Here is an 18,601-nt window from a genome sequence, read left to right on the forward strand (position 1 = left end):
GCCACCCAACAAATGGTTTCTGATATTTTTCTTCTCAACTGGAGCTTTTCGCCAACCTCAGAAAATGCCCCATAACCATGTTTCAGAGTTATAACTAACCCATAAGCTAGCTGTACTGGAATGAAAGGGAAAGGAAACACAGAAGTCATTATCTGCAAAAAGGAACAGTCTGAAATCACTTCTATCAAGTACGAGGCCAGTAATCTCCACTGAATTTCTGAAGGAACATATGTAATTGGATAGATAGTTTCCAAGAACATTCAAAGTTATAACACTCCCAGCATTTAATATATAGGAGTATGTTATTCTTTCAGTAAATCCTGACTATATTAAAGTTTCAGATGACGAATGGATACAATGAAAACATCTCTGAATGCCCCTTGTCATTTTTACTACTTATCCACTCAAAGAGAAGTTCCAGTCAAGTTATTATTTTGCAGTTAAAATATCCTCAGATAGTAAAGGTTCCAAAACCCATGCCTCATTCTCAAGAACATTCCCATAATTTAGACACAAGCTTTTTATTAAATATATAAAGGTGCAAAATTTATAAATCTCATAAAAATCCTTCCCATTTCTGCTCCCTGTGTGTCTGGCTTGCTATAGTTTTGTTCATACTACACAATCATTAATGCTGTTTTACATAACGGAGCCTTGTAGAAAGCAACATGGATAATTTAAATATCTTTAAAGCCTTATTTTTAAAGGGGGAAATGCATCCTTTCATGTATCTAACCGGTGACCTTCTATGAAGTAAAACAAGGGCACTCAGTTCCCTTTGCCTTTCCATGTGGCTCAGAAGGAAAGTGAGCAAGATGATTGCACAGAATGAAAAGTGGGGATTGTAGGACTTCTCTTCAGGTAATGACATTTTTTCTTCCCATTAGCATCTTAACAGCATATGGATTAGAGATAATTGAGATGCACAGCTGTAAGGTCAAGTCAAAACTGCCAATAAAGGGACAGACAGCTTGATGAGATATTATGTGACTGTCCTCAGAAGTGGATGGGAAAGGTGGTAACCCCTCAAATATCTCTCCACCAAGACATACTCCAAGAGCCTTAAATGAGTCTTCCTTTGCTCTTTTGGAGGGAGAGTTGCTAGTGCTATATAGGTCCCAGATAATCCATTGCATGAGACAAAGTATGAGAAACTACTGAGTTATTTTATGAGGGTTATTTATTTATTTATTCATTCATTCATTCATTGTAAATTTTAACCTCAGGTGCGAGCATGGTAAATATTCTTTGTAAATTACAAACTGTTATGTGAATTAAGATGAAATTATGATCATAATGGGAAGTGCTTCTACTCCCCATTGTTTCCCAAGGGCTTGCTACACAGAGAGGGAATCTACCTTTATGCCTCTCCCATCCCCTCATAAGTCACAGGTGAGGAGGGACAGTAGCCCACAGGGAGAATTTGGTCTGGCCCAAGAAAAAGCAGAAACTATACACTGAAAGCATGTTCCTGGTCTTTGTGGAGCTAACTGGGAATGCTTGGAGATAAAAGACAGCTCTTTGGAATCAGACTCTGATGAGCCCCATTTCATAAGTTTGAGTGGGTCCCTTGGCATGGACGAGATGTATGACAGGAAAAGGGAGAAGGTAAGAAGGGGAAGGAAAATTGCTCAGTAATGGAAAACATCATCCCCCTTAGGACCAGGAAAAAATCACCATTCCCTTAGGGAAAAGTTTCTCTTGTATTTATTTAGGGTGTACTGCCTCTGAGAATTATTGTCTGTCCTGGGAGTAATGCGTGCACTGCGTGGGTAGGAATGGGTGTTCAACCCAAGGTTTATCCCCAAAGGCCCAGAAGACCCCAAGAAGAATGTATGTATTTTTTAAGTTTATTTATTTTGAGAGAGAGAGAAAGAGAGAGATGGAGGGAGAGAGAGAATGAGCAGGGGAGGTGCAGAGAGAGGGAGAGAGAGAGAGAGAAAGAGAGAGAGAATCTCAAGCAGGCTCTGTGCTGTCTGCACAGAGACCAATGTGGGGCTTGAACTCAAGAACCATGAGATCGTGACCTGAGCTGAAACCAAGAGTCAGATGCTTAACCGACTGAGCTACCCAGGCACCCCAGGGGTGTGTATGTTTATTTCATAGTGGAGGAGAGATGTGAGAAGTGGCCAGCCTTGAACTTTTTTACAGAAGTCCCATATGCAGTCGGTCGTGAGTGAGTAAGCAACTCGGGCTTTGGGAACTGTGAACTCTTCTGTATAATTGTGGCTGCTATTTGCTGAAATGGCAGGAGGAGGATGGCTCTAGAGTGAGACTGGTCTCTGGAAGTAGATATGGGGGTATCCTAGGGGGAGACTGAAACCGACACTTTGTGGGATTACAAGTGGATAGCTCTCTGAGATATAGCTTATTTTCATACTGGTTACTGAAAACAATCTATTTATATCTAACATTCAGAGTCTTACTCCCAATGCTATAATTCCTTTCAGTTATCCCTAAACCTTCAGGAAAAAAAAGTCTTAGGCAACACAACACAATTGTATTAGTAGAATTATACAAAATTAAGGGCCCAGGAATTAAGAAAGGTGGTCTTCTACACCAACACCTCTGATGAGGCCAGTAGCAACGTCTACTGGAAAACAATGGCCCAGAGTTCCAGGTTGTGAGCGGTAGAAAGTAAGCATAGGTCCAAAGCGACAAGAGCAAGGAAGGCCTTAGATTTCTACAAAGTAGCTGCCTCATGGATAATTCCTGAATGCATATTAGGGAAAACCCCTCTTTCCACAAATATTCTAGTGGAAGTTTTCCCCTGTTTACATTATTACCACTTATTATAATTCTAATTAGCATCAAACTATTCCATAAATATTTATGGAATTGAATACATGGAATAATGTATTCACTCTACAAATATTTATGGAATGCTCTCAGCATACATAATGCTTTCCCCAAAACATGTACATAGATCCTCAAATCTGTGCAACTCATACATACGTGTTCCCATGCCCACCCACACAGAAGTATGTCTGGACACACTCGTGCATACACACATGTATACTCAGTCACCCAATGCACACAAATATACGTATGGAATATAAAGAAAGACACACCATCCCACGTTCTTGGAAGTTGGGACATCAGCTACAGTGTTGATGATCTAAGACCCCAGACACCTGCTCAGGCAACACTGGAAGAAGCAGAACCTCCTGGCTTCCTCAATGCCAGCTTCTCCCAGTTCTCTGCTCTGGCTGCAGGAATCCTGGCAGAGCAACAGCCCTACTCGCTCCCCTGGACTGATAGCCCTGGGCCCCAGGAGGAGGTTGTAATTCAGAACCCTTGACTCTGAATAGGCAGAAACCATTTTTCAGAGAGCTGGGTCCTAGGGAAAAGATTGCTAGGCTGGTTCCCGTCCCAGTGAGATCTCCATCACTTCCTCTGCCTTATGCTGTAACCACATTGCTTATTCCTTGGCTGGCTGTTGGGGCACATGCAGGAGTGCATATCTCAGAGAGTTAAAGCACAGCAAGAACCAAAAGGAGAGAAAATGGCAAGTAAGAGAAAAGGAAATAAAAAAAAAAAAAAAACTACAGGCAGGTAAAGAGTGAAAGGAAGATGTAAATAGTAGATGAACAATAAGCCCAACCCTCAAGACATGATGGAACAGAGACGGGGGTGAAAATACTGAACAAATAAATTCCAAAGATTTGGCGTCTAACAGGTAAATGTTGAGAAAGCAATAGGAGTGTTCTTGTGCTGGAAATCTGATGTGTCTTGTCAAGGTGGGGGTACTCCTTGAAAACCCCAATGAGTAGACCCACCTAAATAGAGTAAGAAGTATTTAAAACTTTACTTAAAAACACAATTTTAAAGAGCATTTAAAAGAAATTAAACTATGTATGTGTAGTCAATAGATTCCATGTTTCCTATGAACGTTTATTGAACATCTAGGAAGCCACACTGAGTATTGGTCTGAAATCTTCTGTTTTCCTTTGTGTTTGAGGTTTACACAAGCCCAGTACCTACATGGACTTGTACACGGGAGAACTTGGTAAATGATGAACCAGAACAATCAGCCAGAAATAGAATGGACAGTGTTTCTAAAAGGACGGAACAAATGACAACATCAGGCTTTCTCTTGCAATGTGCAAAAATGAATAAATTACATTTCCACATCCCCCCCCTTTTTTTTGTATTTGTTCTATTTGAGGGAACAGCAACATTTTATCTAAGACATTTTTATGGGTGCAGGCTAATTGTTTCTAGCTCAGCTTCCCTATATTTGGAGACTTTTCATTATGACAAAATCATTCTTTATTTCTCTGACTCATCCTTCTTTGGTACAATGAAAATACTGGTGATTACACTGAGGTTATGAACATGATCAATGACTTTATAAATATGAGTGCGATAAAGCAAAGTGTTTCATTACCTTTAAAAAGTCCATATTCATTAATATGTAATAAGCAAATAAAACTTATCTGAATTTAATATTTTAAGGAATAAAAATGAGCCTTTTTGCATTAGTTATCAATGTGACTTAGCTTAAGAATTTTTATTTAACCTCTTTAGAAACTTTTAAAAGACACTAAGTCCATTACATAAGATAGTTGGGTCCTAACAATTGGACTCGTCAATATAGCTAAGCAACAGCTAGTCATGAAGTTCAGAAAATGTTAGAGGCCGCGTAACAATTTATCAATATTTCTCATATTAAAGGGAAAATACCACCAGAATGTATCCCCTACTTTTTAATACAAAATATTATAATTCAAAAAATTATTAAGCATGGTGTCATAGACGCCAAGTGAAAAAGATATTTCACAATTTTCAGAATCAAAAAGATAGAGAGTGCAAATATAATAATTTCTAAAAAAAAAAAAAAAAACAAAAAAACAACTCTCCAGGATCTGGAAAATAGATCACTAGTATCTCCTCTGTGAGGCATTTCAAAGGAATGAAGACAGCAAGACCTAGGTTACAGAAAGTTGAGGAATTCTCCAGAAACGATGAGTCCAAAAAGTAATTACAAGTGTCAACAAGGAGACATTTCTGTGCTCCTTCTGTATCAAGATAAACATGTCCTGCCCTGTGTACTCTGTGCCTGTGTTGGGGGTAGTTACCGTATCCGGCCTTAGGTGTACATGTGTGTATTCACACGAGTATCCACCACTAGAGTATCTTTCCTTGAGGGTAAGAAGTTTGCTAATATTCAACTTTATATCATCCCAAAGCCTAGTGAGATACCCTTCAAACAGTATATGCCTAGGTTTACTTCAGTGCAAAGTTCTGTTTCGGCTCTTCCCTCTTTAAGTAATCTCACATAGATTCGGGGCCCAATTACAGAGCTGACAGATGGCATTGCCTATTATCACCAGACATCACAGAACTTGGAATGCCAGAGAGAATTGCCTTCACGTGATCAATGGACTGAGTCAATGCCTTCATGGGTAAAATTTTGACAGTTGCTTAACTGACATATCCCCGTCGCCATCCCCATCTTCAAATCCACACTTCAATAGTAGCCCTACTCTGAGCTCCCAGGAGTCTTGGTTTATCACCCTAGAGGAAAATAACCCTTGAATGAGAGAATGTCAATTCTGGCGGGGATCTAGAGATACCTCTAATCTCTTGGTTCTCAGACTTCATTTTGGAGGAATTCAGAGATAACAGAGATAATCTGCCTCTAAAGTCAAATGAGATAACCCGAAGGGAGTTTCTACTAAGAGTCAAGCAATGAATGAGATACCCCACAAACATTATCACATCATATAATATTAAAAAACCCATGAAGTCTTTCCCTAGTCTTCGCAGAAGAAAAAAAAAGTTACTGAATAGAATTTCTCAATTACAACACTTCTTTGAACAAATTTTCAAATTTTAGCTCTATTGCTTGTCTGCTGGCAGGCAATACAAAAAAAAAAAAAAAAAGCTGATTAATATCACACCTGATATCAAGTGTCTTTACTCAGCCTGGCAGGCTCACTTTTACTTTCTATGTGGTAGGTAGACCTAGATTATTTTTCTCCCACTTATATGTAATTTCTTAAAATTATTTTATGTGGTATCCCACTTGAGATTCAGAAATATGAATAAATATAGAATACTTTCTACTAGAAAAATCTTTCCTGTTAGTACAGAGGAATTATAATCATTTCAGTGCATTTCAGTGCAATTTCATTGCACCAAAACTTCCTGTTTCCCTCTAACCAGGTTCAAGAACACTGCTGTGCTCCACGCCCATCATTTCATTTATAGATGAAGTGAGTGATGCTTACAGAGAGGAAGGGATTTACCCTAAGTCACACAGTAATTTAGCATCAGAGACAAGAGGAGAACACAACGAGTTAATCCTCTTGAAGCCAAGGTCAGTCCTCCTCACTCCTGTAGCACAGAAATAGTTCATCCATGCTAATGACCTAGAACTGGGTTTTCTTAGTTATTTTAAGACTAAAAATCTATCCAAATGTGAATTTTGAAAAAGCTACCAAAAGGGAGAGGTACTTGAATAGAACAATTTCTTTCAAGTAACACACTTAGGTTCACAAGGGAAAAAATGTATTCAAGGGGCAGAAAATTCCCGTTAGTACCTAGAAGCAGTGTATACAGGATAAGTCCATGGCCTTTGCTGTCACTGCTGTTCTGTGAATATGCAGATCGAGATCTAAAACCATTATCACCCCCTGGTAGGCTAGAGTGCTCAGTCCAGTGAGACACCCATTACGGGTAGCAGGTATACACAGCTGGGATCAGGAGTCAGGAAGTAGAGCATTGAGCCACTTCAGTATAAAGGCCAAGATTCATGACTTTTCCCATTCATGTAAGTCCCTTATACTGGGGCACCTGGCAAGTCACCACGTATTACTGAGAGCAAACATGTGCATGAGCTAAAACATCTAGAGGGAAATAGAAATAATTGCAAACAATCCTTGAACAGATCCCAGCTGCATTTTCCAGGTGTGCAAACCTGGGCAAGTTACTTGAACTCTGTGAACTTGAATTCTTTGCAACCTGGAGGATCTGAGCATGAAAGGAGATCACACGTGTAAAGCTTCAGTACATGGCAGGTGCTCAGCGATTCTTGGTCTCTACTCCTCGCCTCCACTCGAACGTCCTGGGTCCCACCTGAGTGCCTAATCCCCTCTCTCTTGTTCTGATGCTGCTACTCTGGGGAAGTCCCATTCTCTAAGCGACACCATTCCTTCCTCTGAGGATGCCTACCTTGGGCAGCACACAAACCTCCCTTCATACATACAAATTCCCTTCCTGGCTGTCAGGCCATAGGTGCGATGCGTAACAATACACAGAAAGTGAAGGCTGACTCAGCACATCTCAAGCACTCCTTTCTGGGTGCAAAAGCTAGAACAAAAATGTCTGTTGCAACAGTCTTTATTTTTCAAAACCCAGCAAGCTCACCTTCTGAAGCCAGCTGGAAAAGCTGATGAGAAATCAATGGCATTTGATTGTAAACCTGTCAAAATGATAGTGACAGCAGTACATTAATGGTGGCTCCCAGTATTGATCCCCCTCCTTCCTTTCTCCATCATCGCACATCACCTTCATACTAATAACAGACTCTTTTTTCTAAATTAATCTCCAGACAAGGGAAATCAATAGTATTTACCGTGTGTAAATTTTCCTATCCTGTAGAGCCAACATTTCCCATTGCTTTGAACTTGAAGACTGGTACTATCCGTAGCACACGCTAGGAGAGGGAGCTACTCACTGTCAAAACGTGGCTGATTTTCTTTAGAAAAGGGCTGTACCAATCCAAGAAAATAACCGAGAGAAAAGAAGAAACCCCAGGGGTCCCCATAAATGTTTAAATGATGCAATTATGGTTTTCATGTAAAACGAGATTTTTGAAGAGGCAAAAAATGCCAGTCAACCAAAGTCTAGTATCATTTCCTGACAGAAAAAATAGACATAAATGAACTTATATCCCCCTCAAAAGCCACAGAATTAGGGCAAGTATTAGATCTGGAAGGGGCATGAGAGAATATCTAGTCTTCTGAGTTCTACCTTTGGGATGCGGTTTTAAAAGAAAGAACCATTTTATGCCAATGGTTGCATCCTTTGTAAAACGCAACATTGAATTACTTTTTATTTGAAATAACACTAGAGAATAAAGTGAGATTTTATAACAGAAGTAGAAGTGACATAGTTTTAAAGCATTTGAAAACCATTGATCTAGTTCAACTCTCTCAACCTAATAGTGGAGAAGCTTTTCCTGGCAAAAAAGTCTCTTTAAGTTCACACTGATGGCAAGTGACAGTTATTTTATGATAATACCAGTAACGGTTATATATACTTGTGATAATACCAGTAAACATTAAAGCAATAGCTATAATTTATTGAGCATTTACTTCTGTGGCCAGTCTGGGTAGACACTTGACATAAGTATTTCTAATCCTCAGAGCAAATCCACATGGCAGCTACTTTTCCAGTTGCTCTATCCTCCTGCCCATGGAGGATCACTTCTGAACCCCCCAGAGGATGCCTGAAGCCACAGACAGTGTCAAACTCTACACATGCTATGTTCTGTCCTATACATACATGCCTATGGTAATTATTAGGCATCTTACTATTAACAACCACAAACAGTAGATGTTACCAACCACAAACAGTAAAACGGGACAATTATAACAACCGAGTATAGCAACAGTTATGTGAACATGCTCTCTCAAAACATTGCATTGTCCTGTATTTATCCTTCTTCATGTGATAACGTAAGATAATAAAAGGCCTGCCTCATGAGAGGAATTGAGGTGAATGACACAGGCATCGTGACATAGAGTTAGGCTACTCTCCATGTTCTGGCAATATGCCAGAAGGAGAATCATTCACTTCTAGACCACAGTTGGCCACAGGCAACTGAAACCATGGATAAAGGGGACTGCTATATAAAGCTGACGAAGCGGAGAAAAGAAGGCTCAGAAATGTTAAAAGATTTATCCAAGATCACACAGACAATGGTCAGGGGATCTGGGACTTAAAACCTACTCTGTTTAGCTCCAGGTCTCCTTTTGTCTTTGAAGAGCCAGGTTGACTCTGCAGATACTTCTAGGAACCACGAATCTTGCACTGTGCTCCAGACAAAGGGTCACCTAAAAATGGTCATATTAGGAAATAAGATACGAATATATACAGAGGTAAGTAATATCATAGGACATAAGTATTTAGTTGCTCAGTGAGTGAAGAATTAGAGTAGGTAGGAGTAGCAGGAAAGGTTTTAGGAAAGACTGGAGAGTTTAGGACAGAAACAAAGAAGGGGAGAATATTTTAGATAGAAGTGGTTAATCCAAACCACAGAAATAGGAACAATGAGATATTGTGGGGGATTGTAAGGTAGTTCTGGAACCATCAGATGTATATAACACAACCAAAAGAAATGCCATGGAAGAAGAGGATGCAGGTGTGTTGTACAGAAGTTGTGATGCAGGGGAAGGGTGGGGACCATGGGATGAATAGATAAGAGAAGAGGCAGGGAGGTTCCCCCAAGAGGTCATTTCAGTGGCCTAATATCATTCCACAAGAACCTGGGCTCCAGGGGCTAAAAAAGAAGGACAAATGGGAAAGACACTGTGAAAGAAAACTGGGACAAAAGTAGGATACATCAGAGTCTGGAGGACAAAGGAAAGGCACGTTGCAAACACTTCACGTTGGTGTTCATGGAATGAGGATTACTGTAAAGACATCAGAAAAGTAATAGTAATGTTATATAGCAGATGGGACCCTCTACTTTGTATAGTGGTTTTCTAGTAACACATTTCTTTTATACACCTCTCTTGGAATGTTTCTAAAAGATTAGCAAATTAGATGTTACTCTCATCCTTCTAAAATGAGCACTCAGGAGCCCAAAGAATTTAAGTGACTTGCCCTAGGCTATTTGATTTTTTGATTTGAATTCTCATAGAGAGTTCAAGTAATAAATGCAGTGAAGCATAAAGTATATGGTAACAGTGAGATGCCAACATCCAAGACTGAACATAGAACAAGAGGCAGTGGGCATCGTCTGCCCGGAGGAGCTGATGCCTGCACAGGATCACACATCTTGTCTTGAGAATTAACATTCTGGTCCTTTGCATCATGTCTGCCTCCCCTGGACCTGTCTCCCTGCTTCAGCCCAGGGCCCTTTAGCCCCCTCTCAATGCAGCAAACAGCCTGCTGAAATACATCAGCTCACATCAGTCCTCTTTGCTCCAAACCACAACCACTTGCCCTCTGAGACCAGGCCAAAGCCCAAGGTCAGCATGTGACCTGCTATGTGACCTCTCTGACCTCATCTCCTTAGCTGCCTACTGTGCTCACTCAGCCCCACCAACTGGCCCCCTTGCTGTGACTCAAACCCACCAAGCTGGTCCCCGCCACAGGGCTTCACTCCAGCTATTCTCTCTGCCCAGAGCTTTTCCCCTGATGACCATGCAACTCACTGCCTCCCCTCTCGAGCTACCACCTTATTAGTCCTCCCTTGGCTTTGCTCTTTACAAATAATAGCACCTCTGCTACCCTCATCGGCTTTGTTTTCCTTCACAGAACTTATCTCCATCTTACCTAATATACAATATACTTATTTGTTGCCTGACATGCAATTCTAGAATATTCCTTTAATGAAAGCAGACTTTTGTCTCTTTTGCTCACGGCTATATCCAGAGGGCCTAGAAGAGTTTCCTCCATATAGCAGAAACTTAAAAAAATATTTGTTAAATGATGGAATGGACAGATTCAACAGCATGGTGAAGCTTGTTTGCTTGTTTTAATATCTGATCCATATAACCCTTGGGTGGCTAGAGGACCTATTTCTTTCCCACTGTATCACAAGCTGGCACTTAATGGCCTGCCAGGGGCTATTCACTGTGGCCACTAAACTTATGCCACGTCTGCCTCCTCTTTAACCTACTCCCCATGTCACCTGTGGTGAAGCAGAACTGGAAGGAGGGAGACTTGCAGGTTCTTCATACTAAGACTCAGTCACCTCCTGGCTCTGTTAATTGTGTATTTAGCCTCCTCAAATCTGGGACTGTATCAGTAAGACGAGGGTAACACTAGCTTCCTCAAAAGCTTGAGAACTGAATAATTTGGTGCTTGGAGGTGATGTGGGAAATGACATTTAAAATCAGCGTAACCGATGGGGCCTGCACTTTAAACAAACACACCAGATGTCTTTTAAACCAAAACTCTTAAAGATATAACCGCTATCCACATAGCAGAAATCAGCCTGGATTTGGATCTAGTCTGGACGTTGATACTCTGCACTCCTGCATGAAATGAAATTCTGTGAGAGGGGGTCTTGCCCAGGCTCTTCTAAACTGGGTCTTCATTTGATATGAAAAGCTAAAAATTTCCAGGATGGCACTGCCACACGCAAACATAAGCATAAAAGGTCCATTAAGCCAGATATGAAGATCTGATAATCATTTACTCTCCTGAATTATCAAATTGGCCAGGCTTTTTGGAAGAATGGCTATTGGGACCTTCTTCAGCAACCTTGATTTCATCAAACACTTACCAGAGGATGCAGAGGATGAACTGCTCTGTTGGGAGAATCCTGGACATTTTCAAAAGGTAAAGGACAAATTAAGGTGCTTCCCCCCACCAGATAACAATGGAAAATTCCTTTGAGCTGATAATGACTGGAATGGAATCACTTCTTGTGTTGTGTTGTGATTGCATTCTTATGTACTTTATGCATGCACTTACTCTATGGACTATGAATTTCTTGAGAATAGGACTTGTATTTTCCATCCTTATGAGTTTTGTCACCTATTGGGATTGACAATTACAGGTGCTCAATAAATGTTTGAAGAAGAAAAGGAGAGTAGGAAGGAAAGGAGGAAGGGAGAATCAGAAGAAAGGAAGAAGGAAAGGAAGGCAGGATGGGGGGAGGGAGACAAGAAAGATTCTACTTCAAAGTTTTAATTTAGCCATCTTGGAAAGAAAATTTTCATAAGACCCTTTTCATAGTTGGTAACTTATACATGCATTTTGGAAAATCTGCAACAGCCAAAATGAAAAATATTCTCTGCCATTTCCTCCTCTGCTGAGATTGAAATGATGTCGCTAACAGTTAGAAGGCATATTTTAAATGAGAAGGCTTCCTTGGTATTCCATGAGATTCCCTTCCCTCATTTGAACAGACATCAATAACACTGAAGCGTCTGTCCCTGTAGTGTCTTCACAATTTAGCACTTGTAAAAATGAGACTTTCCAGCTCATTAATTTGCTTACACAAATACATCCCAGAACCAGTTAATCGCAAAAAGCGACTGCTCTATTTTCATCTTGTGATGACTGTTTCATGCCTGGACTTCAGCATAAACAAGATAGAGAATCCTCATTTCCCACATGGGGCCCTCAAGAGAATCTGCACCCAAAAAATCTACAATAATGTGACCGGTCCTGGTCATTTCTTTTCCTGGAAATGGCAGAGGATGCCATTATTCAATCAGAAGGCAAGGCCATAGCAGCCAGATCAACATGATTATCAATCAACACAGGGGTATAGCCAAATGCTTTAGGTGACATTCCTGAGAGCCATAATCAGATTGGGGTCCCTATTGTACGTCCATAAGATTTTTCCAAAGGCATTGTATAAAATGCTCTCTTTTAAAGTATGCATGTCTAATAGCTACTGTGGCAAGAAAAATCTGCCATTGTTTAAATATGTTTAACATCCCTGTCCTTTAAAACATAGAGATGCAAAGAGCAGAGAATTTATTGACAACATAATAATTGCAGGCTTGCTCTTGTACTCACACTGAACATTGCCTCCCGATTCCCTGTGGCATTAAGTCCAGAGTCAATCTTTGGTGGTATGATATTCACAATCCTAAGAATTTCACCCCTAAGCCAGTCTGCCCCATCCTCCTGCACCTCCTCCAGCTCATGAGAGAACCACATCAGGCTGTGTGCTGCCCCCAACATTCATCTTCCACTTAGAAAACTCCAGTCTTAACTCAGGGTATCCCTTTCCATCATAATGGACATCCCCCATTTTTGCTTTTCAAAGCTAGGTCAAGTCTTCCATAGTCCTGGGATAATAAATGAAATTAACTTCTATATCTCCTGTTCTCCCATAGCACTCCACAATTTTCAGAACATGCTTCTGTTTCCCGAGATAATCATTCCCTAATTAGAACTTGTTCTTAAAACTGACAAACAACAAATGGACTCTGAATAAACTCCTACTTGCCTGGTTGTGGCTAAACCTACTGTAAAAGGTGACTCTACCTGACTTCAGCATAGTCAGGTTACTGACGACTCAGAACTAGTTCCTCCAACTTCCAAAACACTGATCTCCTAAAGGGTATTCAATGTATACATTGATAGCAATGTTTTTAACATTAGAAACCTTAATTTCTGAACATTACTGGCCCAAATACCTTACAGTCATTTTTCATGTACAGCCAATAAATGAATGCTAAGCCATCTTCCAATAAATAGATGAAAATAAAATCATCCTAAAAGTAATTTCCCATGATAGGAGAGACCCCCTCCTTTCTTCTAGCCTCTGTGACTTGTGCATGCCTCTATTCTGATCACTTTATTTACGAGTCTAACTCCCCTTGACAGAGCAAGCTCCAGAAGGGCAAGGGGACTTTTTACTCACCTTGGTGTCTCCAGTGCTGGAGTGCATAGCAGGTGCTCAGCAAATGCTTATGAATAAACGAGTGAAACTGGAAACTGTGCCTAACAGGAGAAGCATAATTGGTTTGCCACATGGAGCAGGAAACTCTCTGAGCTAAAGCTGGGTGATCCCTGGATGGCTGGAGTCCTATTTATTGAGCTCTTACTATTTTCCAGACACTGAGCATGGATTAACTTACTGGGTCTTCAGGACACAACTGAATAAATAAAATTAGACAAGATAAAGGACTTGTCCAAGATCATACAGTCAGGAAGTGGCTGAGCTAGAATTCAAACCCAGAAGCTCTGTGAATCACGAACACAAACCTTACTGCCCACTTACTGCCAGATTCTTTGTGGTCTTAGACAAACCATTACTTTAAATGAGCCTCATTTTCCACACTGGTAACATAAAAGGTTTTGGACCAGCTGTTCTCTAATGTCTCATTCAGTTGTGATATGCTATAATCCTATCAATCAAAATTAAGGAACATTTGCTTTTGAGGCAGCCTCTTGACAGGGAATAAAATAGTTACCCATTTATGGATTCTTCTCATACCAACTAAATAGCCTATTTTGCAATGTAAAGTTTGAAATTTCTTTCTGAAATCCTTTACAGGAGGAGGCAATGATTTTTCTTGCTTCCCTCTAAAAAGAACTCTGCGTGATAGAAAGAAAAGCATCTCAACAGAATAGCACACATTTCCAAGCCACTCCCCTCCTCCCATAAAGGTACACACTTTCCACAGAAAGAATCCAGGCCTTGTATCTTACAATCTTAGAGAGGTTCTTCCTTGATTTACAGTTGTCTAGACAAACTCAGGAGAGTGGATAAAAATAAAACCACCTCCACCAACACCCTTGACAAGTGAATAAATAACTGATGAGTAATTCAAGTGAAGTAGCAATTGAGCATCTACTATATGCAAAACATTGCACTGAGTGGTAAGATGTGGACAAGAAGTGAAAATAAATAGGCATGAGTGGAACACATGGAAAGAACTGGAAAACAGGACCCAGTCCCAATGAACACCCTGCACCAGGAAACCTCTTTGTCCTCTTGGGCCTGTGACCCTCCTCTCCTACCCAGAGACACTGGGGAAGCCTGAGGGAAGGGCATCAGAAGAGAGATCCTACCACATCCCTCCCCAGTGGTAAGATACCTGTTGGTCTGGTTTGGGGATATCACTTCCACCCGCTTAAGCAGAACCAGCAAGAACAAAGGGAGCTTGGATATTACCTATTGACCTAAGAGGATCAAAATAACACTGCACAGATTCTGAAAACTGAACTGCCATTGGGACCATAGAATAAAAGTAGACCACAACTCATAAGCTATTTTCATAGGGTGACTACCTATGAAAATACAGAATTTAAATAGGACCCAGAATCTCCAAACATAATATCTAGACTATAATAAAATGATACCAGGAATCAAGAAAATCACAACTTGATTGAGAAAAAGCAATCAAGGAATACCAACACCCTGAGATGTATGTATCAGATGTTAGAATTCTCTCACAAAGATTTTAAAGCAGTACTGTGAACTGAATTGTATCTAGCCCAAATTCATATATTGAAGCCCTAACCCACTATGTTACTATATTTGAAGTCAGAGCCTTTACAGAAGCAATTAAAGTTAAATGAAGTCATAAGGGTAGGACCCTGATCCAATAATATGAGTGTCCTTATAAGAAAAGATACCAAAGTCCACTCTGTCTTGGCCATGTGAAGACACAGCGAGAAGACAGCCATCTGCAAGCTAGGAGGAGGGCTCTCACCAGAAACCAAATCAGCCAGTGCCTTGATCTTGGACTTCTCAGCCTTCAAACTGTGAGAAAATTAATTTCTGTCACTTAAGCCATCAGTCCGTGGTATTTTGTTCTGGTAGCCTGAACTAACACAAACAGTCATCATATAAATGTCTCAAAAATCTATTACAAATTCTCTTGAAACAAATGAAAAATTGAGAAATCTCAGTCAAGACAAAGAATTTATCAAAACAATCAGATGAAAATTATAAACTAGAAATACAAAAATGGAAACCTTAAAAGTTGAATAGGTTAATAGTAAAATGGAGATAATGGAGTAAAATGGCCTTGGTAAACCAAGGATTTTGTTTTACCTTTGAGGATTGAACAATTGATTCACCCAATCTGAACAAGAGAGGACTTATACTTGGGGGGGAAAAAAACAAAAAACAAAACAAAACAAACAAACAAAAAGCAGCCTGGAGGTCAAGTAGGGTGATTAAAAAAAAAAAAAAAAAAAAAGACCCAAGCTTTGTATCATCAGAGTCCCACAAGGATTGGAGAAAGGCAGTAGAGTAGAAATAGTATTAGAAGACACAATGGTTGAAAATTTCCCAAATTTGATAAAGACACACTCCTCCACATTCAAGAAACTCAACAAACACCGAAGAGGATCAAATCAAGGAAATCCATGCCAAGACATATCATAATTACACTTTTGAAAACTAATGACAAAATAAAGGTCTTGAAAGCAGATAAACGACACATTACAGATAAGGGACACCAATTCAAATGACAGCGGATTTCTCATCTAAAACCATGGAGGGCTTGGAGGAAGTGGCACAATATTTTTCAAATGTTCAGAGAAAAGAACTGTCAACCATTAATTCTACCTGGAGAAATTATCCCTCAAGAGTGAACGGGAAATATCCACATCCTCAGATGCAGAAAAACTCGAAAAAAAAAATTATCACCAGCATACCTACTCTTAGAGATTGGCTAAAAGAAATTTCTTCAAACAGAAAGGAAATAATAAAAGAAAGAACTATAGTAAATTGAGAAGGAAGAAGTGACAACAGAAAGATCACATGTATGTTTAAATGCAATAGAATATCCTTTTCCTCATGAGCTTTATAAATCTTATCTGATGATTACAACAAAAACAGTAATACCATCTGACACCCAAGACAATGATATTTAAAGTGTAGAAGACAAAGAGACCTAAATGCAAGTGACTTTCCCACACTTCACTCAAAGTGGTAAAATGCAGATACCAAAAGACTATTAGGAGTCACAAACATTGTAATACCCAGGACAACCACTACAAAAATTATACAGAAAGATATACTCAAAAATATGATAAATAAATCAGAAAAGGATCCTAAAGAGTTTTCAGGGATCCCACCAGAAGGCAAGAAACGAGAAAGGTAAGAATCATAATCAGAAGAAAGAAAGATAAAGAAAACAGAGAAGTGGTACACTTAAGAGGTCACATATTGATAACAATCTTAAATGTCTGAGTCCACCAATCAAAAAGCATAGATTGGCAGAGTACATAAAAAGCACATAACCTAGCTATATAAAGAAAACCTAGCTATATAAAGAAAATTACTAAACCCAAAGAGGGACATTACATGATGATAACAGCATAAATATACCAGGAAAACTTAATGTTCTAAATGTGTACATACCAAACAACAGACTCAGAATAAGCGAAAGGAAAGCTGATAGAGCTTAAAGGAGAAATAAGCAAACTCATAATTATACTGAGGACTTCAACACCTTCCTCTCAGTAAATTTGAGAACTATGAATGGAAAATCAGCAAGATTTAGAAGATCTGAACAATATAATCAACTAACAGGACATCTAATTAACATACATATTTGGAATGTTCTACCCAATAACAGCAGATTACACTTTTTTTCCCAAGCACCTAAGGAATATTCACCAAGACAGATCATATCCTGTACTACAAAACAGACTTCAACAGATTTAAAAGAATTTGAAACATACAAAATGTATATTCTGACCATATAGAAATCAATACCAGAAAAACAACAGGAACATTCCTAAACACACGAGAATTAAACAATACACTTCTGAATAATGCATATGTCAAAAGGAATTTACAAAATGAATATAATTAATAAAAACAAAAATGCAAGTTATCAAAATATGTAGCAAGTGGCTAAAGCAGTGCTGAGAGGGAAATTTATAGCACTGAATGTTTCCATTAGAGACAAGAAAAGATCTCAAGTTGATAACCAAATTTCCTCAAGAAACTAGAGAAAGAAGAGCAAACTAAACTCAAATCAAGAAGGAAAAATAATAAACACTTGTAAAAGCAGATATCCATAAAATTGGGGGGGGGGGAAAGCACACAAATTTGATTTAAAAAAACCCAGCTTACTCCTTGAAAAAAATTAATAAAATGTGTATGCCTCTAGTATATGTATATGTTCAAACTTATCAAATTGTATACATTGAATATATGCAGGTTTTTTTGTATATTACTTGTATTTCAATAAAACTATTTAATAAATCACATATGTGGCTCACATTATTAAAAAGAGAAAACAGTATCAGGAATGAAACAGATTATAATTACACTTCTTGCAATAGTATGAAAAAATTCACGCTTACAAATTTGCTAACTTAGAAGAAATAAACCAGTTCCTCTAAAACCACGAACTACCAAAACTCAACTAAGATAAAATACAGAATCAGTATAGTACTATATCAATAAGTAAATTGAATCTGTAATTTAAAATATCAACAAACAAACCTCCATACCCAGATAGCTTCACTGGAGAATTCTACTGAACATCTAAAGAATAATCATCAACAATTTCATACAATGTCTTTCTGAAAATAAAAGAGAAACATTTCCCAACTCATTTTATGAGGTCAGAATTATCCTGATACCAAAACCATATGAAGACAGTAGTACAAACCAACAAACAAAACTGCAGGCCACTATCTCTCATGAAAAATACTCAGCAAAATCTAACAATGATAAAAAGCAAATCAAACAATGTATAAAAAGAGTTATACACCATAATTAGTGGTCTTTATTCTACCACAATAAGTCACAAAAGAAAAATCATATGAATTGGCCCATATAAATATGTTGATTTTTTACAAAGTTGCAAAACCAACTCAATGAAGGAATTCTCTCATCTTATATAAAAAGTAACTCAAAATAAATTGTAAACTTATATGTAAAATGAAAAACTATATAACTCAAATCAATCAATCAATCAAT

At 38.9% G+C, this 18,601-nt stretch overlaps 1 long non-coding RNA gene across 1 annotated transcript in view; it reads right to left on the minus strand.

The window, feature by feature from the left end:
- The window catches only part of LOC132689251 (uncharacterized), a 226,300-nt gene that overhangs the window by 144,004 nt on the left and 63,695 nt on the right, over positions 1–18,601 (minus strand). The window contains exon 3 of the long non-coding RNA XR_009614935.2: positions 8,962–9,065. This is a non-coding gene — a long non-coding RNA (uncharacterized LOC132689251). The remainder of the gene's footprint in view (positions 1–8,961; positions 9,066–18,601) is intronic.

Source organism: Panthera onca, chromosome A3 (genome assembly GCF_046562875.1).
Source record: "Panthera onca isolate mPanOnc1 chromosome A3, mPanOnc1 haplotype 2, whole genome shotgun sequence".
NCBI classification, from domain to species: Eukaryota; Metazoa; Chordata; class Mammalia; order Carnivora; family Felidae; genus Panthera; species Panthera onca.